This window comes from Chiloscyllium punctatum, unplaced genomic scaffold (genome assembly GCF_047496795.1).
Source record: "Chiloscyllium punctatum isolate Juve2018m unplaced genomic scaffold, sChiPun1.3 scaffold_127, whole genome shotgun sequence".
NCBI classification, from domain to species: Eukaryota; Metazoa; Chordata; class Chondrichthyes; order Orectolobiformes; family Hemiscylliidae; genus Chiloscyllium; species Chiloscyllium punctatum.
This window is the reverse complement of record NW_027309861.1, coordinates 221,096-245,684: the sequence shown is the minus strand read 5'-3', so window position 1 is coordinate 245,684 and position 24,589 is coordinate 221,096. Positions and strand designations below refer to the sequence as shown.

Below are 24,589 nucleotides of genomic sequence, written 5' to 3'. Positions count from 1 at the left end.
TGTGTTCGATGCTCACGGGAAAGGTAGTGTTGCGAAACACTGCAGAAAGGAACGACTTCCTTACTTTTGCTCCGACTGACCATACTCTGTGAAATTTTCCCAGATCCTCAGTTAGGGAATTTTGCAGCTGGAAGGTTCCTCAGAAACGCTGTTAACTCGTAAAGTATTGAGCGAATCGCAAAACAGAAAGCATTTAACACGGAACACAAACAAAGCTGGCATACCTAATGCATTTTCAGACACAGAGATGCATGAATGCTAAATGTGAGACAGTCCGAGGGCATGATTTATAAAGTAATCTCACAACTAACAACAGGACAATTCCAAACTACTCTTTCACACATACTGCAGCCTTAGGGAACCACCACTTCCCAGACAATACTGAAAAGAGAGAAAGAAAGAACCTAATAAGAATGGGCCATAAAAAGTGAATTTCACCAATCACAGTCTCGATTAGATTACCTTTCCCTTCCGATGTCTCCAGGACGGAAACGAAGGAAATGGGAGAAATTCAACAACATATCACATCGAAATTCGTTGGAACGATTTTCCCATTGGCCGAAAAACCAAATAACGACGAGTCGAGTCACCCCAGGACTTTGTTTCACAACAGCGATGAAATACCGGTCTCCATTCGGTTCCAGTACAAGCTCAACTTGCCTGGAACAGCACAGCTGCTTGCGATTTTCTGCGCGGGAGGCGAACACGATCATGACAGACAGAGACACTTTGAAATATTCGGCACTATCCCACACCACAGTTAATTCCCCGGGAAGCAAAGCCATTTTACTTTTGTTTTCAACGTCAATACAGTGGGGACAGAAACAGCATTTTAACAAAAAAGCTGCAGCGTTGGAGTTGATCTGCAGAAATGGCAGTGGTGGGATTCGAACCCACGCCCCTTTCGAGACTGGAACCTGGATCCAGCGCCTTAGACCGCTCGGCCACACTACCAGCCGGCCGCGCGCACCATTTTCTTGCGTTTCCAACTGTGCTCTCCTGCATAACAACAGATGCCAAGTCACATGAAAATGGTTCCATGATCCCTCTCCGACTCGCACAGCTGCTGGGATGTGCCCGTCTACAATATCAATTTCGCAGCAGATAATGAGAGCCCATCAATCCAGACAAAAATCAATGGTAAGCTGAGTCTATCTTCTCAGACTCCTTTCAGCTCCAAATGTATCTGTGAGAATATATGTTCGGTTATGATTTGGTCAAATAACCACGAGCTGCTTGACATTACTGCAATTTCGATTCTTGCTTTGCTAAATGATTTCACCCATTGCTTGAAACAGGGCAAGTTTCACGTTTACGCGGAACATGAAGCACACCGGACTACAGGGAAAATGCACAAAGCCGTGTTCCACATCATACCGTGCAGCGTAATTTCAGTCACTCTGTCTGTTTTGCAGAAAAAGAGTCCCAAACAATGTACTCCACCCTAAAACCGGAGGTCGCATTCCTATTCGAGAACGACAGATCACATTGTGACGATGCTCTGACCTCGGAGCCAGTTCGAGATGCCACTTTCCTTGCCTTTTACCCTAACCGTGCAATTTGCTGCAGAGATGTTCACTCCTGGACATCAGCCACATGGATAGCAACTGAGTTGGAAACCTGTGTGGGAATCGACAAGAAGCGACTCAATAAATTTTGCTCAATTCCATGGTGCTTATTAGAAATGCATTTTCTGTTCACCTCAATCTAAAAGGCAGTTTCTCAACATAGTAACAAAGTCAAAAGGTAATTACCTCACCCCACCCCCACTCCGGAAGAGGTGCTAACTGCCCTTGATTGCTTTTTGTTCTCGATGTGAAGAGCTCTCACGCCTCTGAGTCACCTTCACGTGTCTGGTTGCTGAGTGAGTCACAAAGAAGGAGTTTCTCCAGAGCTGCAACTGCCTGACTTCCCCACTCGACTTCGCCGTTTACATTTTCCTGCTCCTCAGTGATTTCAAGAAAACCAAATGGATGCGATGTCATTCTGTAACCTCTCTGTCGATTCCTCCGTTTCAGTTCCAACGTGGCTTAGGTCTCGGGGCGCACCTTAATACTAGCGACACCATGAAAGCACAGGTCCAGAGGTTCCTCTGAGAGTGTAATTTCTTTCATTGCTGTTGCTGATTGAAAGAGCCACTCAAGTGCGAACTGCTCCAAAACATGATTCAGGACCTCTGGTGCCAATTCTCGTACATTGAATAACGACAGACAGCTTCCAAACGAGGCCTTTCAGAGACGCCTTTGGGGTACATTTAACAGACAGACAAGTTCAGGAATCCGTGGTGCACTGTGACACCAGCGCATCAGCTTCTTCCCTGTCTTTGAACCGAGCCGCCTGCGCAAGGAATGCAAATGCGGTACTGCTTTTCGTAGAAGAATCAGAAGGGTGTAACTACACTCTCAAACAGAATTGCATATGATCAGAACCAGTTTGGATAAAAACTTTACAATTCTTTGCACAGTCATTAAATGGAATTGCATTACATTTCACTACGCGAGCAGATTTGTTCAAGCAACTTCGAAGGCAGGTTTGCAGATGGGAAAGCAAGCAAGAAAGCACCGTTCTTGTCCATGTAAAAGGCTGCCGATGAAGAACAAAGCAGTTTCTGCCCAGTTTCGAACTGGGGACCTTTCGCGTGTGAGGCGAACGTGATGACCACTACACTACAGAAACAAGCCGCAGCCGCCCATCCGGCAGCTCAGGGGCATCCAGCACTGAAAGTTGAAGCCATTCTTCGTTTCACCTTTCTGTTTCCAATAGCTCGTTGTTGTCCAGCGTAATTGACATCTTCAAAACATAAAAAAAAGACACGTGAAATTGATGATAAAATATAGACAAGGATGTGGTCAATGTTTGGACCGTAGGGCGAGGTCGACTAGGCTGGGACGACTTTCCCTGCAGCGTAACGACTGCGACATGATCTAATGGAAGGGTTGGAAACTGAGTATTTATGTGTTTTACCCAAGTTGGGGTGAGTTGAAAACTCGAGAGCATAGGTTTAAGGTGAGTGGGCTGAAATTGACAAAGGACCTGAGGCACATTTCCCACACAGAAGGTTGTGCGTGTATGGAATGAGCTCCCAGAGGAAGCGGAGGAGGCTCAGAAAATTGCATGAGTTTCTGGATAGGATGGGTTGAGAGGGTTTGGGGCCAAATACTGGGGAACCGGACTTGTTTATATTTGGCTATGTGCTGAGCATGGACGAGATACACCGAAGTATCTGTTTCCACGCGGTGTCCCCCAAAAACGTTGTGTTGCTTACACCTGCTTTAAAGGATTACTTTTTAGCGGAGCTTGCCGTCGCAGTCTGTGGCACAATCCTTTACTGTGTTCGATGCTCACGGGAAAGGTAGTGTTGCGAAACACTGCAGAAAGGAACGACTTCCTTACTTTTGCTCCGACTGACCATACTCTGTGAAATTTTCCCAGATCCTCAGTTAGGGAATTTTGCAGCTGGAAGGTTCCTCAGAAACGCTGTTAACTCGTAAAGTATTGAGCGAATCGCAAAACAGAAAGCATTTAACACGGAACACAAACAAAGCTGGCATACCTAATGCATTTTCAGACACAGAGATGCATGAATGCTAAATGTGAGACAGTCCGAGGGCATGATTTATAAAGTAATCTCACAACTAACAACAGGACAATTCCAAACTACTCTTTCACACATACTGCAGCCTTAGGGAACCACCACTTCCCAGACAATACTGAAAAGAGAGAAAGAAAGAACCTAATAAGAATGGGCCATAAAAAGTGAATTTCACCAATCACAGTCTCGATTAGATTACCTTTCCCTTCCGATGTCTCCAGGACGGAAACGAAGGAAATGGGAGAAATTCAACAACATATCACATCGAAATTCGTTGGAACGATTTTCCCATTGGCCGAAAAACCAAATAACGACGAGTCGAGTCACCCCAGGACTTTGTTTCACAACAGCGATGAAATACCGGTCTCCATTCGGTTCCAGTACAAGCTCAACTTGCCTGGAACAGCACAGCTGCTTGCGATTTTCTGCGCGGGAGGCGAACACGATCATGACAGACAGAGACACTTTGAAATATTCGGCACTATCCCACACCACAGTTAATTCCCCGGGAAGCAAAGCCATTTTACTTTTGTTTTCAACGTCAATACAGTGGGGACAGAAACAGCATTTTAACAAAAAAGCTGCAGCGTTGGAGTTGATCTGCAGAAATGGCAGTGGTGGGATTCGAACCCACGCCCCTTTCGAGACTGGAACCTGGATCCAGCGCCTTAGACCGCTCGGCCACACTACCAGCCGGCCGCGCGCACCATTTTCTTGCGTTTCCAACTGTGCTCTCCTGCATAACAACAGATGCCAAGTCACATGAAAATGGTTCCATGATCCCTCTCCGACTCGCACAGCTGCTGGGATGTGCCCGTCTACAATATCAATTTCGCAGCAGATAATGAGAGCCCATCAATCCAGACAAAAATCAATGGTAAGCTGAGTCTATCTTCTCAGACTCCTTTCAGCTCCAAATGTATCTGTGAGAATATATGTTCGGTTATGATTTGGTCAAATAACCACGAGCTGCTTGACATTACTGCAATTTCGATTCTTGCTTTGCTAAATGATTTCACCCATTGCTTGAAACAGGGCAAGTTTCACGTTTACGCGGAACATGAAGCACACCGGACTACAGGGAAAATGCACAAAGCCGTGTTCCACATCATACCGTGCAGCGTAATTTCAGTCACTCTGTCTGTTTTGCAGAAAAAGAGTCCCAAACAATGTACTCCACCCTAAAACCGGAGGTCGCATTCCTATTCGAGAACGACAGATCACATTGTTACGATGCTCTGACCTCGGAGCCAGTTCGAGATGCCACTTTCCTTGCCTTTTACCCTAACCGTGCAATTTGCTGCAGAGATGTTCACTCCTGGACATCAGCCACATGGATAGCAACTGAGTTGGAAACCTGTGTGGGAATCGACAAGAAGCGACTCAATAAATTTTGCTCAATTCCATGGTGCTTATTAGAAATGCATTTTCTGTTCACCTCAATCTAAAAGGCAGTTTCTCAACATAGTAACAAAGTCAAAAGGTAATTACCTCACCCCACCCCCACTCCGGAAGAGGTGCTAACTGCCCTTGATTGCTTTTTGTTCTCGATGTGAAGAGCTCTCACGCCTCTGAGTCACCTTCACGTGTCTGGTTGCTGAGTGAGTCACAAAGAAGGAGTTTCTCCAGAGCTGCAACTGCCTGACTTCCCCACTCGACTTCGCCGTTTACATTTTCCTGCTCCTCAGTGATTTCAAGAAAACCAAATGGATGCGATGTCATTCTGTAACCTCTCTGTCGATTCCTCCGTTTCAGTTCCAACGTGGCTTAGGTCTCGGGGCGCACCTTAATACTAGCGACACCATGAAAGCACAGGTCCAGAGGTTCCTCTGAGAGTGTAATTTCTTTCATTGCTGTTGCTGATTGAAAGAGCCACTCAAGTGCGAACTGCTCCAAAACATGATTCAGGACCTCTGGTGCCAATTCTCGTACGTTGAATAACGACAGACAGCTTCCAAACGAGGCCTTTCAGAGACGCCTTTGGGGTACATTTAACAGACAGACTAGTTCAGGAATCCGTGGTGCACTGTGACACCAGCGCATCAGCTTCTTCCCTGTCTTTGAACCGGGCCGCCTGCGCAAGGAATGCAAATGCGGTACTGCTTTTCGTAGAAGAATCAGAAGGGGGTAACTACACTCTCAAACAGAATGGCATATGATCAGAACCAGTTTGGATAAAAACTTTACAATTCTTTGCACAGTCATTAAATGGAATTGCATTACATTTCACTACGCGAGCAGATTTGTTCAAGCAACTTCGAAGGCAGGTTTGCAGATGGGAAAGCAAGCAAGAAAGCACCGTTCTTGTCCATGTAAAAGGCTGCCGATGAAGAACAAAGCAGTTTCTGCCCAGTTTCGAACTGGGGACCTTTCGCGTGTGAGGCGAACGTGATGACCACTACACTACAGAAACAAGCCGCAGCCGCCCATCCGGCAGCTCAGGGGCATCCAGCACTGAAAGTTGAAGCCATTCTTCGTTTCACCTTTCTGTTTCCAATAGCTCGTTGTTGTCCAGCGTAATTGACATCTTCAAAACATAAAAAAAAGACACGTGAAATTGATGATAAAATATAGACAAGGATGTGGTCAATGTTTGGACCGTAGGGCGAGGTCGACTAGGCTGGGACGACTTTCCCTGCAGCGTAACGACTGCGACATGATCTAATGGAAGGGTTGGAAACTGAGTATTTACGTGTTTTACCCAAGTTGGGGTGAGTTGAAAACTCGAGAGCATAGGTTTAAGGTGAGTGGGCTGAAATTGACAAAGGACCTGAGGCACATTTCCCACACAGAAGGTTGTGCGTGTATGGAATGAGCTCCCAGAGGAAGCGGAGGAGGCTCAGAAAATTGCATGAGTTTCTGGATAGGATGGGTTGAGAGGGTTTGGGGCCAAATACTGGGGAACCGGACTTGTTTATATTTGGCTATGTGCTGAGCATGGACGAGATACACCGAAGTATCTGTTTCCACGCGGTGTCCCCCAAAAACGTTGTGTTGCTTACACCTGCTTTAAAGGATTACTTTTTAGCGGAGCTTGCCGTCGCAGTCTGTGGCACAATCCTTTACTGTGTTCGATGCTCACGGGAAAGGTAGTGTTGCGAAACACTGCAGAAAGGAACGACTTCCTTACTTTTGCTCCGACTGACCATACTCTGTGAAATTTTCCCAGATCCTCAGTTAGGGAATTTTGCAGCTGGAAGGTTCCTCAGAAACGCTGTTAACTCGTAAAGTATTGAGCGAATCGCAAAACAGAAAGCATTTAACACGGAACACAAACAAAGCTGGCATACCTAATGCATTTTCAGACACAGAGATGCATGAATGCTAAATGTGAGACAGTCCGAGGGCATGATTTATAAAGTAATCTCACAACTAACAACAGGACAATTCCAAACTACTCTTTCACACATACTGCAGCCTTAGGGAACCACCACTTCCCAGACAATACTGAAAAGAGAGAAAGAAAGAACCTAATAAGAATGGGCCATAAAAAGTGAATTTCACCAATCACAGTCTCGATTAGATTACCTTTCCCTTCCGATGTCTCCAGGACGGAAACGAAGGAAATGGGAGAAATTCAACAACATATCACATCGAAATTCGTTGGAACGATTTTCCCATTGGCCGAAAAAACAAATAACGACGAGTCGAGTCACCCCAGGACTTTGTTTCACAACAGCGATGAAATACCGGTCTCCATTCGGTTCCAGTACAAGCTCAACTTGCCTGGAACAGCACAGCTGCTTGCGATTTTCTGCGCGGGAGGCGAACACGATCATGACAGACAGAGACACTTTGAAATATTCGGCACTATCCCACACCACAGTTAATTCCCCGGGAAGCAAAGCCATTTTACTTTTGTTTTCAACATCAATACAGTGGGGACAGAAACAGCATTTTAACAAAAAGGCTGCAGCGTTGGAGTTGATCTGCAGAAATGGCAGTGGTGGGATTCGAACCCACGCCCCTTTCGAGACTGGAACCTGGATCCAGCGCCTTAGACCGCTCGGCCACACTACCAGCCGGCCGCGCGCATCATTTTCTTGCGTTTCCAACTGTGCTCTCCTGCATAACAACAGATGCCAAGTCACATGAAAATGGTTCCATGATCCCTCTCCGACTCGCACAGCTGCTGGGATGTGCCCGTCTACAATATCAATTTCGCAGCAGATAATGAGAGCCCATCAATCCAGACAAAAATCAATGGTAAGCTGAGTCTATCTTCTCAGACTCCTTTCAGCTCCAAATGTATCTGTGAGAATATATGTTCGGTTATGATTTGGTCAAATAACCACGAGCTGCTTGACATTACTGCAATTTCGATTCTTGCTTTGCTAAATGATTTCACCCATTGCTTGAAACAGGGCAAGTTTCACGTTTACGCGGAACATGAAGCACACCGGACTACAGGGAAAATGCACAAAGCCGTGTTCCACATCATACCGTGCAGCGTAATTTCAGTCACTCTGTCTGTTTTGCAGAAAAAGAGTCCCAAACAATGTACTCCACCCTAAAACCGGAGGTCGCATTCCTATTCGAGAACGACAGATTACATTGTGACGATGCTCTGACCTCGGAGCCAGTTCGAGATGACACTTTCCTTGCCTTTTACCCTAACCGTGCAATTTGCTGCAGAGATGTTCACTCCTGGACATCAGCCACATGGATAGCAACTGAGTTGGAAACCTGTGTGGGAATCGACGAGAAGCGACTCAATAAATTTTGCTCAATTCCATGGTGCTTATTAGAAATGCATTTTCTGTTCACCTCAATTTAAAAGGCAGTTTCTCAACATAGTAACAAAGTCAAAAGGTAATTACCTCACCCCACCCCCACTCCGGAAGAGGTGCTAACTGCCCTTGATTGCTTTTTGTTCTCGATGTGAAGAGCTCTCACGCCTCTGAGTCACCTTCACGTGTCTGGTTGCTGAGTGAGTCACAAAGAAGGAGTTTCTCCAGAGCTGCAACTGCCTGACTTCCCCACTCGACTTCGCCGTTTACATTTTCCTGCTCCTCAGTGATTTCAAGAAAACCAAATGGATGCGATGTCATTCTGTAACCTCTCTGTCGATTCCTCCGTTTCAGTTCCAACGTGGCTTAGGTCTCGGGGCGCACCTTAATACTAGCGACACCATGAAAGCACAGGTCCAGAGGTTCCTCTGAGAGTGTAATTTCTTTCATTGCTGTTGCTGATTGAAAGAGCCACTCAAGTGCGAACTGCTCCAAAACATGATTCAGGACCTCTGGTGCCAATTCTCGTACGTTGAATAACGACAGACAGCTTCCAAACGAGGCCTTTCAGAGACGCCTTTGGGGTACATTTAACAGACAGACAAGTTCAGGAATCCGTGGTGCACTGTGACACCAGCGCATCAGCTTCTTCCCTGTCTTTGAACCGAGCCGCCTGCGCAAGGAATGCAAATGCGGTACTGCTTTTCGTAGAAGAATCAGAAGGGGGTAACTACACTCTCAAACAGAATTGCATATGATCAGAACCAGTTTGGATAAAAACTTTACAATTCTTTGCACAGTCATTAAATGGAATTGCATTACATTTCACTACGCGAGCAGATTTGTTCAAGCAACTTCGAAGGCAGGTTTGCAGATGGGAAAGCAAGCAAGAAAGCACCGTTCTTGTCCATGTAAAAGGCTGCCGATGAAGAACAAAGCAGTTTCTGCCCAGTTTCGAACTGGGGACTTTTCGCGTGTGAGGCGAACGTGATGACCACTACACTACAGAAACAAGCCGCAGCCGCCCATCCGGCAGCTCAGGGGCATCCAGCACTGAAAGTTGAAGCCATTCTTCGTTTCACCTTTCTGTTTCCAATAGCTCGTTGTTGTCCAGCGTAATTGACATCTTCAAAACATAAAAAAAAGACACGTGAAATTGATGATAAAATATAGACAAGGATGTGGTCAATGTTTGGACCGTAGGGCGAGGTCGACTAGGCTGGGACGACTTTCCCTGCAGCGTAACGACTGCGACATGATCTAATGGAAGGGTTGGAAACTGAGTATTTACGTGTTTTACCCAAGTTGGGGTGAGTTGAAAACTCGAGAGCATAGGTTTAAGGTGAGTGGGCTGAAATTGACAAAGGACCTGAGGCACATTTCCCACACAGAAGGTTGTGCGTGTATGGAATGAGCTCCCAGAGGAAGCGGAGGAGGCTCAGAAAATTGCATGAGTTTCTGGATAGGATGGGTTGAGAGGGTTTGGGGCCAAATACTGGGGAACCGGACTTGTTTATATTTGGCTATGTGCTGAGCATGGACGAGATACACCGAAGTATCTGTTTCCACGCGGTGTCCCCCAATAACGTTGTGTTGCTTACACCTGCTTTAAAGGATTACTTTTTAGCGGAGCTTGCCGTCGCAGTCTGTGGCACAATCCTTTACTGTGTTCGATGCTCACGGGAAAGGTAGTATTGCGAAACACTGCAGAAAGGAACGACTTCCTTACTTTTGCTCCGACTGACCATACTCTGTGAAATTTTCCCAGATCCTCATTTAAGGACTTTTGCAGCTGGAAGTTTCCTCAGAAACGCTGTTAACTCGTAAAGTATTGAGCGAATCGCAAAACAGAAAGCATTTAACACGGAACACAAACAAAGCTGGCATACCTAATGCATTTTCAGACACAGAGATGCATGAATGCTAAATGTGAGACAGTCCGAGGGCATGATTTATAAAGTAATCTCACAACTAACAACAGGACAATTCCAAACTACTCTTTCACACATACTGCAGCCTTAGGGAACCACCACTTCCCAGACAATACTGAAAAGAGAGAAAGAAAGAACCTAATAAGAATGGGCCATAAAAAGTGAATTTCACCAATCACAGTCTCGATTAGATTACCTTTCCCTTCCGATGTCTCCAGGACGGAAACGAAGGAAATGGGAGAAATTCAACAACATATCACATCGAAATTCGTTGGAACGATTTTCCCATTGGCCGAAAAACCAAATAACGACGAGTCGAGTCACCCCAGGACTTTGTTTCACAACAGCGATGAAATACCGGTCTCCATTCGGTTCCAGTACAAGCTCAACTTGCCTGGAACAGCACAGCTGCTTGCGATTTTCTGCGCGGGAGGCGAACACGATCATGACAGACAGAGACACTTTGAAATATTCGGCACTATCCCACACCACAGTTAATTCCCCGGGAAGCAAAGCCATTTTACTTTTGTTTTCAACATCAATACAGTGGGGACAGAAACAGCATTTTAACAAAAAGGCTGCAGCGTTGGAGTTGATCTGCAGAAATGGCAGTGGTGGGATTCGAACCCACGCCCCTTTCGAGGCGAACACGATCATGACAGACAGAGACACTTTGAAATATTCGGCACTATCCCACACCACAGTTAATTCCCCGGGAAGCAAAGCCATTTTACTTTTGTTTTCAACATCAATACAGTGGGGACAGAAACAGCATTTTAACAAAAAGGCTGCAGCGTTGGAGTTGATCTGCAGAAATGGCAGTGGTGGGATTCGAACCCACGCCCCTTTCGAGACTGGAACCTGGATCCAGCGCCTTAGACCGCTCGGCCACACTACCAGCCGGCCGCGCGCACCATTTTCTTCCGTTTCCAACTGTGCTCTCCTGCATAACAACAGATGCCAAGTCACATGAAAATGGTTCCATGATCCCTCTCCGACTCGCACAGCTGCTGGGATGTGCCCGTCTACAATATCAATTTCGCAGCAGATAATGAGAGCCCATCAATCCAGACAAAAATCAATGGTAAGCTGAGTCTATCTTCTCAGACTCCTTTCAGCTCCAAATGTATCTGTGAGAATTAACCATACAACCAGAAAGACACTCGTATACCTGCACCATGGGAAACACTATGAAAACGGGATTGTTGTCAAGGAGTTCATTCTCGATCATGGATTGTAATCGATTTGCATTGTCATGTCGGTTCCAGCACCGTGGGGAAATAGTGAGAATATGATGAATGTAATGTATTTTCCTGTATGAAACAGTAAAAAGTGCAGAACATTTTAAAAGGATGTTGCCAGCGCTTAGGGGTCTGTGTTATAGGGAGAGGTTGTACAAGTGAGGATTTTACGTTTAGTGCAGAGGAAACTGAGTGGGTTATTTTCTAGAAGTGTATAAGACCATGAGGGTCATGGATAAGGTGAATGCACTCATCCTTTTCCCAGGAACTCAAGGATTGGACGGCTTGATTAGATCAGTTTAAGGTTAGAGGAGAAAGAATAAAAGGGAAGCTGAGGGGCAACTGTTTTAGACAGAGGGTGGTATGTATATGGAATGACCTGCCAGTGGAAGTGGGTCAGGCAGGAACACTCACAACAGGGAAAAGGCATTTGGACAAATACATGGATAGGAAAGGGTCAGAAGCAAATGGGCAAGTGCAGCGAAATGGGGTTAGTGTGGATAGACATTCTGGTCGGCATGGGCCAGTTTGGGCCAAAGGGCCTATCTCTGCTGTAAGATTCTACAATTCTAAGTGCATTTCCTATTTCTCCCACTAACTCTGGTATCCTGGGATGTATTCCATCAGGGCAATGAGACTTGTGTACCTTTCGCTCCATTAACTTGCCCAGCTCTAACTCTTTCACGATAATTGTTATTATCTAGGTCCTCACCTTCCTCAGTCTCCTTATCAATTCCTGTCCTGTTCTTCGTATCCTCCACTGTGAAGGCTGACTGCTGTGTACTCATATTCCTGAACCCTGCTGGATAGGAATAACTCGGCACAGAACTGTGAGAGGTCTTCTTTGAATCTTCATTTATGAGACATGGCAGATACCTAGATAGTGTACATACAAAATACCTCCAGACAGCATCAGGTAACTCCCTGCCTGTCGGATGTACAGCTCCCATTCGTATACCGTTGTGGTTTGGGACTTTGAATAGAGACTGTCTCTCAGTATTATCTCCATGGCAACGGCAGTTAGAAAGTCTAGTTCAGTTCAGCACTTTGTGGTTAAACCACATACCCTTCCCCCACACCCCTGTGACTCCCTCAAGTATCTGACAGGCGCTTCAGTTTCAGTGGGGTATCTCTCAGGATTCTGATGTCGAGGAGCCGGTGGTGGGGTGGACAAAGTTAAAAACCACACATCACCAAGTTGCAATCCAACAGGATTATTTTGAGGTACAAGCCTTTGGAGTGTGCTGTGATTTTTAACTTGATCAAGATTATCCTGGCGGATAGGATCAAGGATAACCCCAAGGCATTCTATGCGTACGTGAGAAACCTGAGAATGACGAGAACGAGGGTAGGTCCGATCAAGGACAGTGGTGGGAGACTGTGTATTGAGTCGGAAGAGATAGGAGAGGTCTTGAACAAGTACTTCTCTTCAGTATTTACGAACGAGAGGGACCGTATTGTTGAAGAGGAGAGTGTGAAACGGACTGATAAGCTAGAAGAGATACCTGTTAGGAAGGAAGATGTGTTGGACATTTTGAACAACTTGAGGATAGACAAGTCCCCCGGGCCTGACGGGATATATCCGAGGATTATGTGGGAAGCAAGAGAGGAAATTGCAGTACCGTTGGCAATGATCTTCTCGTCTTCACTGGCCACTGAGGTGGTACCAGGGGACTGGAGAGTAGCGAATGTTGTGCCCCTGTTCAAAAAAGGGAATAGGGATAACCCCGGGAATTACAGGCCAGTTAGTCTTACTTCTGTGGTAGGCAAAGTAATGGAAAGGGTACTGAGGGATAGGATTTACGAGTATCTGGAAAGACACTGCTTGATTCGGGACAGCCAGCACGGATTTGTGAAGGGTAGGTCTTGCCTTACAAGTCTTATTGAATTCTTCGAGGAGGTGACCAAGCATGTGGATGAGGGTAGAGCAGTGGATGTAGTGTACATGGATTTTAGTAAGGCATTTGATAAGGTTCCCCATGGTAGGCTTATGCGGAAAGTCAGGAGGCATGGGATAGAGGGAAATTTGGCCAATTGGATAGAAAACTGGCTAACCGGTCGAAGTCAGAGAGTGGTGGTAGATGGTAAATATTCAGCATGGAGTCCAGTTACAAGTGGAGTTCCGCAGGGATCAGTTCTGGGTCCTCTGCTGTTTGTAATTTTTATTAATGACTTAGATGAGGGAGTCGAAGGGTGGGTCAGTAAATTTGCAGATGATACAAAGATAGGTGGAGTTGTGGACAGTGAGGAGGGCTGTTGTCGGCTGCAGAGGGACTTAGATATGATGCAGAGCTGGGCTGAGGAGTGGCAGATGGAGTTCAACCCTGCCAAGTGTGAGGTTGTCCATTTTGGAAGAACAAATAAGAATGCGGAATACAGGGTTAATGGTAGGGTTCTTGGTCAGGTGGAGGAACAGAGGGATCTTGGGGTCTATGTACATAGATCTTTGAAGGTTGCCACTCAGGTGGATAGAGTTTGTAAGAAGGCCCATGGAGTATTATCGTTCATTAGCAGAGGGATTGAATTCAAGAGTCGTGAGGTGATGTTGCAGCTGTACAGGACTTTGGTTAGGCCACATTTGGAGTACTGTGTGCAGTTATGGTCGCCTCACTTTAGGAAAGATGTGGAAGCTTTGGAGACGGTGCAGAGAAGATTTACCAGGATGTTGCCTGGAATGGAGAGTAGGTCGTACGAGGATAGGTTGAGAGTTCTCGGCCTTTTCTCGTTGGAACGGCGAAGGATGAGGGGTGACTTGATAGAGGTTGAAAGATGATCAGGGGAATAGATAGAGTAGACAGTCAGAAACTTTTTCCCCGGGTACAACAGAGTGTTACAAGGGGACATAAATTTAAGGTGAAGGGTGGAAGGTATAGGGGAGATGTCAGGGGTGGGTTCTTTACCCAGAGAGTGGTGGGGGCATGGAATGCACTGCCCGTGGGAGTGGTAGAGTCAGATTCATTTGCGACCTTTAAGCGGCATTTGGATATGTCCATGGATGGGTGCTTAATCTAGGATAGAAGTTCGGCACAACATCGTGGGCCGAATGGCCTGTTCTGTGCTGTATTGTTCTATGTTCTATGTTCTAAGATTATCTCAATGGTAACAGTTAAGTACTTCAGCAATTACAGAGGCCATATATTCCCCACACAATATGTTCCCCTCAGCAGGGTAAACTGCTATTCCAGCCCAAGGGACAGGTATTAATCACTTTTCTCCGCCAATTCCATCTCGCTTTCTGTTGATCTTTAAAGTTTTTCTAATCTCCTTGGTCTTTGCCAATATTTATGTATTTTATTTCATTTTGATAGACTACCTTATTTCCTGAGCCACCCTTGCCAGATGACTCCTCTTCCTACAGTCCTTCCTTTTCCCTGCTATATACTTTTGCTGAGCACTTCGAAAAATGGCTTTGATATTCCTGCACTGTCCGCCAACTTTCCCACCATAAAGTCTTTGTTTCCAGTCCACATTAGCCAACTCCTGCCTCATTCTATTGTAGTCTCCTTTTGTTTAAGCACTGGATCTTGGGAGTGGATCTAATCTTCCAGCTTTCCATCTGTGTTCTAAGTTCAACCAGACTTCTCAGAATTCTTTTATCAGATTAAGAGGGGAGGCGATGTTTCCTGGGTGTTTTGGTTTTCATTGTCAGAGACCTTGGCTGTGTAATAAAGTACAGGATAGGTAATCACAACAGAGTATTCTGGACGGTGTGAATGTACCACACAGTCTAAAACCATAAATCACTCTCTCCCCTGAGTTTAAAATTGCAAAATCATTATCTCCTACACACTTCCTCACTATCTAAGCTTGGTATGCTAATGCACTTGACTATCTGTCATTTTCCGAAAATCTCCTTTGGTGAAGTTGGTGATTTTTGGATTCAGCTTTCCAGTTATTACCGTTAGAAGATAAGCACTGGGCACTGGAGAACCAGCCCCACCATTTAATACGGTGATGATTGAGCTCACATCGGTCTCAGCTGGATTTTCCAGCCTGCTCTCTCACCCTTCATCTCATTGCAAATTAAACATCTGTATCTCTTCATTAAATTGGCTCATTGTCCTGGCATCCACCGCATTTTGAATAGGGAATTCCACAGATTGAGATAAGTACCTTCTTCCTCATGAGAAGAGAATAGAGCCCCTGTTGTGGTTCTGTTGTGGAGCTGGGAATTTGTCTTGCAAACGTTTCGTCGAGTTGACATCCTCAGTGTTTGGGAACCTCCTGTGACGCGCTTCTGTGCTGTTTCTTCCGGCATTTATCGTGGCCTGTCTCTGCCGCTTCCGGTTGTCAGTTCGAATGGCCGGTATATTGCAGTGATCACAGTGTGTCTGAGTTTTGCGTTTATTTTGGGTGAGGGTAGTCTGTGTCTGAGACGAGCGCTTAACACCCAGACAACGGGAATGGTATCAGATAGCGAAGTTAGGACGGGCTGAAGTGAAGTGGAAAATTCTGTCAGAAGGTGGGTCAATACAAATGCATCACATCACCCAGACTGTAAAAGATTCGCAGAAGGAGCAAAGCAACTTCAATGCAGGCACAATAACAGGTAAATTAGAAAGAAGACAATTGAACACACTGAGATGGAGTGGAATTATTTATGAGAAAGGATTAAATTTAGAAGCTATTTTACTTACAGACTGTCGTCACATTGGAAAAAGGAATTTCCTGCAAAGTAACGGTGATATTTGCCTGCGACATCACAATTGCGAGAGACACTGACATATTATCTTCTGCAACAGCGTGGCCTAGTGAAAGCATGATCGGCCCATCAATCAGAATTCAATACTTCAAAGTTCTCCTATGCGCTATACAACCTATTTGCTGCTCCTGTAGTCAGATCCTAATCACTGCTTCCTGCCTCACGTAAATACTTGAAACATGATCCAATCCCCAGTGTTTCTGCTTTAACCCATATTTTGTAACTCCCGAGCTGACACAGGTACGAGTGACCAATTGGCCTTTTCGAGCGCTCTCACTCTGTATGATCTGAATGATAAAATGTACTGCATCTGATCCGCAGGAGACACTGCAGAAATTAACCCATCCCAGCGGACTGAGCTGCCTCTATTGATCGAGCTGTTTCCATTGGTATAGTATCACACAGTAACAGCCAACGTCTTTTGATGTCATCCGCGAAGGTACTTGCAACAAAAAAGCGGAAGACGGCTGGAAACAGCTGTCGTCAGTGCGATATACAGAAGCCCAGCGGGATCCTAGCTAGATTACTGTGTGCAGTTCTGCAATTCAGACTACTTTATCTTTTATGATTTTTAACCCATGAGAAGTTTGTTACCACCTTCGATGACAGCCATAATGCTCTGACCACTTTGACGGAGCCAGTACAAGTCAGTTCTAATAGTTATCAATAGATTGAATCTAAACAGGATGCCCCACAACAGGAAGTGCTCTGACACTCAATGCCGGTAAGCCAAGGTAATTTTCCTAAAACCACTCCCGTCTGGTAATACCATTGAAGATATTTTATACAGTAACCTTTCATTCTCAATTGCCAGTTCCAGTCCATGAAGCAGCCAGTAACATGCAGCAGTGAATTTAAATCTAACAGCAGCATTGCCCTGGCAGGAGAGATTAAGGAGCTTGAAGCTGTCTTCTCTGGAGTATCTAAACATGAAACACTTCAAAGGAACAAAAATCTTCAAGAGCTCGAGAGGATACATACAGGAAGGATGTGCTCCTAGGCTGGTGTGCCTGGAATAAAATAAACGCGAACTACAGTATCTTTACCCAGCATCCCCTTTAGCTGCGTAACTGTTTAAGATTTATTTGCTGCTCTAATTAGACTCCCAGTTTTAACTGCTGTCATGTTGATGACTATGCAAATGTATAAAATTTAATTTAATCTATCCCAAAACCTCTCTGTACTTGTGTCTCACTTGTGCTCACTGAGACCCTCATTCAATCTGACCTCTTTACAAACCCTGCCCAGATATTTCCTCATAAGGCTCAGAATGAAATATTCACAGAATTGTTACTGTGCAAAAGGAGGCTGATTGGCTCATCAGCTCTCCAAAGGATCACCTCACTGAATGCCAGTCTTCTGCCTTTACCCCATAAACCTTCCCATTCATCCTCTTCCAATAACACCGGCGAGTTCACAAGTAACCACAGCGATCAGATTTGTTTTGTTTGTTCGTGGGATCATGGCATCACGTGCTGGGGCAGCATTTATCATCCATTCTAACTGCCCAAGAGATGGTTCAGAGTCAACCACGTTATTCAATGTCTGGATTCACTTGTAGGCTGGACCAGGTCAGAATTAACAGTTTCTCAGACCCAATGACATGAAGAGTTGATTTCTGGCCTATTATCTTATTTCTGAAATGATAATGAATAATTTTTGCAGTTGAATTAAAAGTGAAAGACCAAAATGTGTTTTATTCTGATTGAGCACATCCTCCTATTTTCTAAATTGTTATTGACTGTCTCATTCCACTCGCACCAGAACCTATTCCAGAGAGTGTTGCAGAATGGTCAGCTGCAGGTGATCACTTGACCGGTCGCTGGACCCAAAGGTTCACTCTCCACAGATGCTACCAGATCTGGTTTTTTCCAGCAGTTTCTGGTATTGTTCCTGATTTCCCAGCATTTGCAGATGTTTAGTTTTTGAATATTGATCTTGTCTGGTGCAGAGTAGTTAATTGATGTGTTTGAATGGTTTTGAAAATTCCAACTTAGGCCACAAATCAGCCATGATCTATTGAATGGCAGAGCAGGGTTGAAGGGCTGAATGACTTCCTCCTGTTCCAATGAAAGTGATCCATCGTCAGCTTGTGGTAACATTTCCCCTCACTGCTCACTTCCCCTCCATGTCTAACACACTGTTACCGACTGAACAAACCTCCTGTGTTTGAACTAAACCTGCTCATGTTCAGTGACTCCCTCTCCTGCCACCCGGATTTAACTCTCATCATGGAATGCTGTCTCGTGTTACTGCGGGAATGCCCACAGGGAATAATCCTGGAGTCTGTATCCCCTGGGATCCAAAAATACTGTTTATTTCCTTCTTCCTATTTCATTCCGGCATTGAACTCTCGGTTTCAATCCATTCTCCTGTCATGCTCTTCAACATGCCCATGTGGGTGGACTCGAGGCAGCTGGCACCTGAAATTGTGGGAGGAGGCAGATTCAATCAGGGATTTGGGAAAACACTCAGACAATGACATATCCGTCTGATTGTTGACTCAGACAGATAGGCAGTAAGAAAGATGCACATTTAGATCGTACCTTTGATGACCTGGAGCAATGAAACATGCTTCAAACGCAATGATTTCAACCTCAAATCTCTTAAAACACAGATACAAAGCTTTCTACTTGTACCAGGTTGTCTCTCAGCCTCCTGTTTTCTTAAGAAAAGATTTTTAAGCTGTTATGCCTTTCCTGGTGATTATACCCACTGTTTCTCTGTCAGATTTATGACTGAACCTTTATTTTCCTGTTGTGAGTGATGCTCGTACCAGAAACAGTTCCTGACTTGTGAGGGGGTTCGGTTGGAGTATTTATATTTACATAAATTCCCACCCTCACACACAGTGTGAATTTGATGTAAAACAGAAGGAAAGGATTGATTGAGCACCCACAAAAACACAAAAGGCAGCATGTGTACCTGAGTTGAATGAACCTGGACTTAGGAAAATGTGACAACAATCACAACTAGTTAGAATTACAGAATCCCTTAGGCGCACAAAGAGACTATTTGGTCCATCCAGTATGCAATGACTTGCTGTCCTACCCTACCTTCATAACCCCACATTTAGCCTGGCTAACTCAACCCACCTAACCTACACACTATTGGCCATGTTAGCATGGCCAATCCACCAAACCTGCACATCTGTGGGAGGGTCACATATTATGTCTAAGTGCTCAGGATTGTGGGATGAAGGCTCAGAAATACTTGACTTTGACGCAAATCCTCTTTTTTTTCAAAATAAAATCTGGGAGAAACTGCAGCCAGAAAGATTTCCGATTATCTCATGAGAAATAGAATTCAAAACTCGTGCCACTGACCCAGGGGGCGCAGTGAAGTCACAGAGGTCTGGGAACAATCAGAACTGAAACAAGATGTGAGCAAGGTGGGAGGGAGACAAGGACAAAAAGACACTCTGTCACACGGGGGAAGACAGGAGAGATTAAATTACAGAAATGGTAGTCCCTCAAGGCCATGGGGAATGGAGTTAGAGCTGGGAAAGAAACCAGGAAACAAGGTGAGCAGCTGTCAAAGAAATACATTGAAAAAGCAGATTATAACAACATTGAGGGCAGAGTACACAGTCTGAAATTGTTGCTCTCATTGGTGAGTACAGAACGCTGTAAAGCCTGGGTCATTCTATTTCAGCCAACATATGCAGGATAGGCCAAGTGGCCTCTATCTGTGCTGTAACTTTCTGATAAATTTATTCTGACATTTGGAATTTAGGTCGAATGATGTTCATAAATTCTCAAATTGGACTTGAGTTTAATATTCTGGAGAAATGTTAAATAAATCACAATGATGCCATTCTGCAGACTTTAGTCCACAGCCCTTAATGTTCCAGCATCGCAGTTACATCCATGTCCTTTTATTCTAATGTGATGCTGGTTACTGCCTCTGCCACCCCATCAATGATTTCCTGCTCCCCACCATCTCTGAGTGAAATGAATTCTCCTCTCCCCTTCTTTCTGGGAATTTGTTTCAATCTAAATCGTCCAGTTTCTGACCTCTCAGTTAATGCATAGCTCCTTCCTAGACACTCGATCTGGATTCCTCAGCATTTTATCACTTCAATTAAATCTCAGGTCATCCTCCTCGGAAATCATCCCCAGCCTATCCAACCTTTCCTCAGAGCAGGAATTTTCCAATTGTAGAAACATTCTGATCAATCTCCTCTGTATCCTCTCTGGTGTGATCACATTAACCCTGGAATAAGGGGATCAGAAGTGTGTGCAGTACATTAACTGCAGTCAAATGAGTGTTGCTGATATTTCCCATGTCACCTCCGTGTTCTTGTGGTTGTCGATCACACAAGACGTGTCCTGGTTTCCCACTTGGAACTGGATTTGCACTCCATGGGGCTGGGATTCCCTACCATGTGTTTATTTGTTAACACATCCTAAATTAACTTCAGATTAAAAGAACATTATCAGCTACCTACCAATCAACTGCTTCCATTATACTCAAGTCACCTTACTTTTTAAAATCTCTTTAAAAATATTACTATCTAAACACAATAGGCTTTAAGTTGCTGACCAAGTATTCAGATGTCTCCATCGTGACAATTACTTGAAGATTATCTTTACCTTCAGCTACATTTGGTGAATTGAACACTGATTGTAAATATATGAATATCAAACGGACTTGAGTTTTACGATAATTAATCCAGTCTGACATTCTTGTTGGTTAATATCTTGAAGAGAACTGTCCTCAGAACTCCAGCTGTGCTCTGACTTCCTTCACAACTGGATTTGGTTGGACTGCAAATCTTAGATCTGTTCTGTTGTTTCCCGGATTGCTTCACTCTGTCTATCACTTGCTGCTTATGCTGTTAGGCACACAAGTAGTCCTCTTTGGGAACTTCATCAGGTTAACACCTCATTTTTAGGTATTCATGCTGCTTTTACTGATATGCCCTCCTGAATTCTCACAGTTGAATGAGGACTGATACTCTGGTTTGATGGTAAGAGGCAAGTTGGGTAATATGCGGGGCCCTGATTGTATATGATTTGTTGGAGTACAATTCTACTGCAGTTCTTGGAAGGAATGAGCTAAACTCTTACACTGTTGGCCCCATATAATACATGCAGTATCATGAACACTGATAGGCCAAGTCATGAAATACAAGAAACACTGTACAATGATGCAGGACCACAACTGCAGCAAGGGGAGTTTAAGATCCAACTTGACATAGGAGCTGGGGAAGAAGCAGCTGATCAGATTATCTCATTCATAGTCACAAAGAGACTGTGAGATTATTGTATTGCTGGAGGTGAGGATGAAGGAGGTTGGGGAGACGGAGAGCACTTCAAAAGAAACTAATGTGCCTGTGAGTTGTGAGATAGAATTGATTGCCATGCATTTAGCAGAAAGCTAATTGAAACTGTTTTTACCCCCAAAAGATAACAAGACTGATGATGCTTCCAATCATCATCAGAAAAAAACCCCAGAATACATGGTTCGGAGATGGATGTCAATAGCCAATCAACATCCAACTCCTGCAATCATTGAGCAAACATATGTGTGATTACCAAGTTCTGATGAACCAGAAAATCACTGTTCACTCTGTGCAGATGGACAGCGATGTGGGGAAGTATTGGTCTCGTGGTATTGTCGCGAGGCAGTTAATCTAAAACCCCAGATCGTGTTCTGGAGACCTGGGTTCAAAGCCTATTGCAGCAGATGGGGGAATTTGAATTCAATAAAAAAACTTGTGAAATTAGAGTCTAATGATGACCATTAATCGATTGTCAGAAAAACCCATCTGGATCACTAATGCCCTTTCAGGAATGAAGCTGCCATCCTTACCTGGTCTGGCCAACATTGTGACCTCAGATCCACAGTAATGTGGTTGACTCTTACCTTCCCTCTGGGCAATGAGGTATGGGCAGTAAATGCTGCCGGGCCAGCGGCACCCTCATCCTGTGAATGAATAAAGGAAAATAAAAATCTGTACCCAGTGTGAATCTGTGCATGTTCAACAATGTTGTGAACATTTCCAAAGCTAATTTCTGTGTGCACAACTTTATGAGCTGTCAAAACCATTGTTCATTACTTGGCGTGAAAAAGAGGAAAAAGTCCTTCAACTGTGGTTATCAGTAAATTGACTGGTGTCTCAGCAGGATGGATGCCTGAGTGAATCCCTTCCCCCTCACACACACAGAGCAGGTGAACGGCCCCCCAGTCTGACTGGTTTGGCCAGTTTCCAGGTGGGATGGGTAAAGAATTCCCTTCTGGCATTCCCCACATTTCCAGAGTCGATCCCTGGTGTGGCTGCACTGGTGTTGAGCCATTTCAGATAAATGTTGACAGACTGTTACACACACCGATAGCCCGTCCCCATCACCCCCCCCCCCCCCCAAGAACCCAGTATAAAGCAGTAAACATTATCTCCTGTTGTGGAGGGACAGCCTGTATTGGTCTGAGTAGGAACACTGAGAAGATGTACCTCAATGACAACTTAATCGGTGACCAGAGCAAGTTGAGCAAGTCCAAATAAAATGCATTATAGCACAGAAAGAGGCCCATCAAATCCAAGCTGTCTCTCTGTAGCAGAATCCCATATTCTCATTCCCCATACGTACCCCAAACTCTGCAAGTTTATTTCCCTCAGAACTGATCTAATTGTTTTTATCAATCATTGATCTTCTCTCCTTGCACCAACATAGTAGGCAGCATGTTCTGCATATTTCCAGCCAATACAGTCAGCAGAAACACTTACTCATCTCCCGCTGTCTCAAAACCTTACATCTGACCTTAACTCTTGTGCCATCACCTATCGAATGCAGATATTTTTGTCTGCTGTATCTAGGTGTGTTATAACCTTATACAGCTTTATCAAAAATATATCCAACTTCTTCACTTCAAAGAAAATCGCAATTTTTTCAAATCAATCCAGTGACTGCATTTTCTTCATCAGTGAGCCACTCCAGTAAGCCTATATGCCACAGTCTGAAGATCACTCATATCCTTCATTGTTGATGCCTATTTTGTTCCACAAATCCAGACGATGCAAGTTTTCTGCACAACAGCAGTAACTTTATTATTGGACAGCCGGCGAGAGTTTCAAAATGTCTCTAAAGTAGCTGAGTGTCTACTTGTAGACACTCTTCTTCACGAATCTCTGCCTTACCCACAGAGACAGTATATTTAATAGGAATTAGACAAAGGCATATCAATCACATGGACGATTGTCTTTGCATAGTTTAAAGTAGGTAATTATGACCTTACAAAGCGATGTCTGTGATAACGTGTGATGGATTACAGAAACTGATGATCGTATTGTTCATGATTATGTGTTGATTATGTGTTGATGGGAGGAGATTAAGGCAGAATGGTTCTTCCTTCAGTAAATAAGGGATTCACTTACCTATGCCAATATGGAGGGGAGGTAAGACAATGGGAGTGGGAGGCAGTTTAACAGAGTTGTGCCCAGGGCTACCAGTCTTGTCTGAAAAGGGCAAATTCCTCTGTCTGGGATTACGGGGCAATCCACATGTCTGGCTGCAAGAGGTTCTATTTTGAGATACTGTCAGCCTCCACCATTCTGAGGTGTTCTGTCTGTATTCTAAGAGTACAGGCCTTCAGTTGATGAAATAAGGCCTTTTGCAAGGTAATGTTTAACCCTTGAGACCCCACGGTGTCCTGAAAGAGAAGCAAAATGTATGGAACTGGTCCCTCTATGGTATTTTAACTTCCTCGTTCTGACCAGGAATATGTTGACCAGAATTGAATGCAATGATTGACTGTGACCTAACTCAAGCTTTGTCAAGGGTCAGAATCTTTTCCGTGAGTTTGTTATCATTCCTCCATTAATGGAGCCCAGCATCCCATTTGTTTTACCCAAAACACATAATGTTTTCTCTCCTTTAAGGATTGGTACACATTGTCCCCCATTCCTGCTGTCCTGCTCTCTGTGTCTGTGCCATGCAAATATATATTCCCTTTCTACATTGCTTCTCTCAAAATGTATTAACTTACTGTGTGTTCTAAAGAAGAGACATATTCCACTCAAAATATTATCTCTCGCTCCACACATTCTACCCCCTAGAAAACAGAACAGGACAGCACCGGAATAATTGGCCCACCATGTCTGTGCGGTCCATGATGCCATTCCAAACTAATTCCATCTGCCTGTACATGGTCCATATCCCTGCCAATCCATGCCTGCTTATCTGTCTGTCCAAATGCCTCTGAAACATTGTGATTGTTTCTGCTTTTCCCATCTCTCAGGAAAGTACATTCTTGGCACTTACCAGCTTCTGCATAAGAAACTTGTCTGACACAACTCCCTTTAAGCTTGCTCAGGTGTTGTTGGAAATGCTTAGCAGATCATGCAGCATCTGTGAAGAAAAATGAGTTAATATTTCGGGTCTGGTCACCCC

General features: G+C 44.6%; 7 non-coding genes across 7 annotated transcripts; all 7 read right to left on the bottom strand.

The window, feature by feature from the left end:
* Positions 1–872: 872 nt before the first annotated feature.
* On the bottom strand, positions 873–954 carry trnal-cag (transfer RNA leucine (anticodon CAG)). Its single transcript has one exon. It is a non-coding gene; the product is annotated as a tRNA-Leu (tRNA).
* Positions 955–2,603: 1,649 nt separating this feature from the next.
* trnav-cac (transfer RNA valine (anticodon CAC)) lies at positions 2,604–2,676 on the bottom strand. The gene has a single exon. It is a non-coding gene; the product is annotated as a tRNA-Val (tRNA).
* Positions 2,677–4,201: 1,525 nt separating this feature from the next.
* On the bottom strand, positions 4,202–4,283 carry trnal-cag (transfer RNA leucine (anticodon CAG)). Its single transcript has one exon. It is a non-coding gene; the product is annotated as a tRNA-Leu (tRNA).
* A 1,649-nt stretch (positions 4,284–5,932) lies between these two features.
* On the bottom strand, positions 5,933–6,005 carry trnav-cac (transfer RNA valine (anticodon CAC)). The gene has a single exon. It is a non-coding gene; the product is annotated as a tRNA-Val (tRNA).
* Positions 6,006–7,530: 1,525 nt separating this feature from the next.
* trnal-cag (transfer RNA leucine (anticodon CAG)) lies at positions 7,531–7,612 on the bottom strand. Its single transcript has one exon. It is a non-coding gene; the product is annotated as a tRNA-Leu (tRNA).
* Positions 7,613–9,261: 1,649 nt separating this feature from the next.
* trnav-cac (transfer RNA valine (anticodon CAC)) lies at positions 9,262–9,334 on the bottom strand. The gene has a single exon. It is a non-coding gene; the product is annotated as a tRNA-Val (tRNA).
* Positions 9,335–11,069: 1,735 nt separating this feature from the next.
* On the bottom strand, positions 11,070–11,151 carry trnal-cag (transfer RNA leucine (anticodon CAG)). Its single transcript has one exon. It is a non-coding gene; the product is annotated as a tRNA-Leu (tRNA).
* Positions 11,152–24,589: the final 13,438 nt, after the last annotated feature.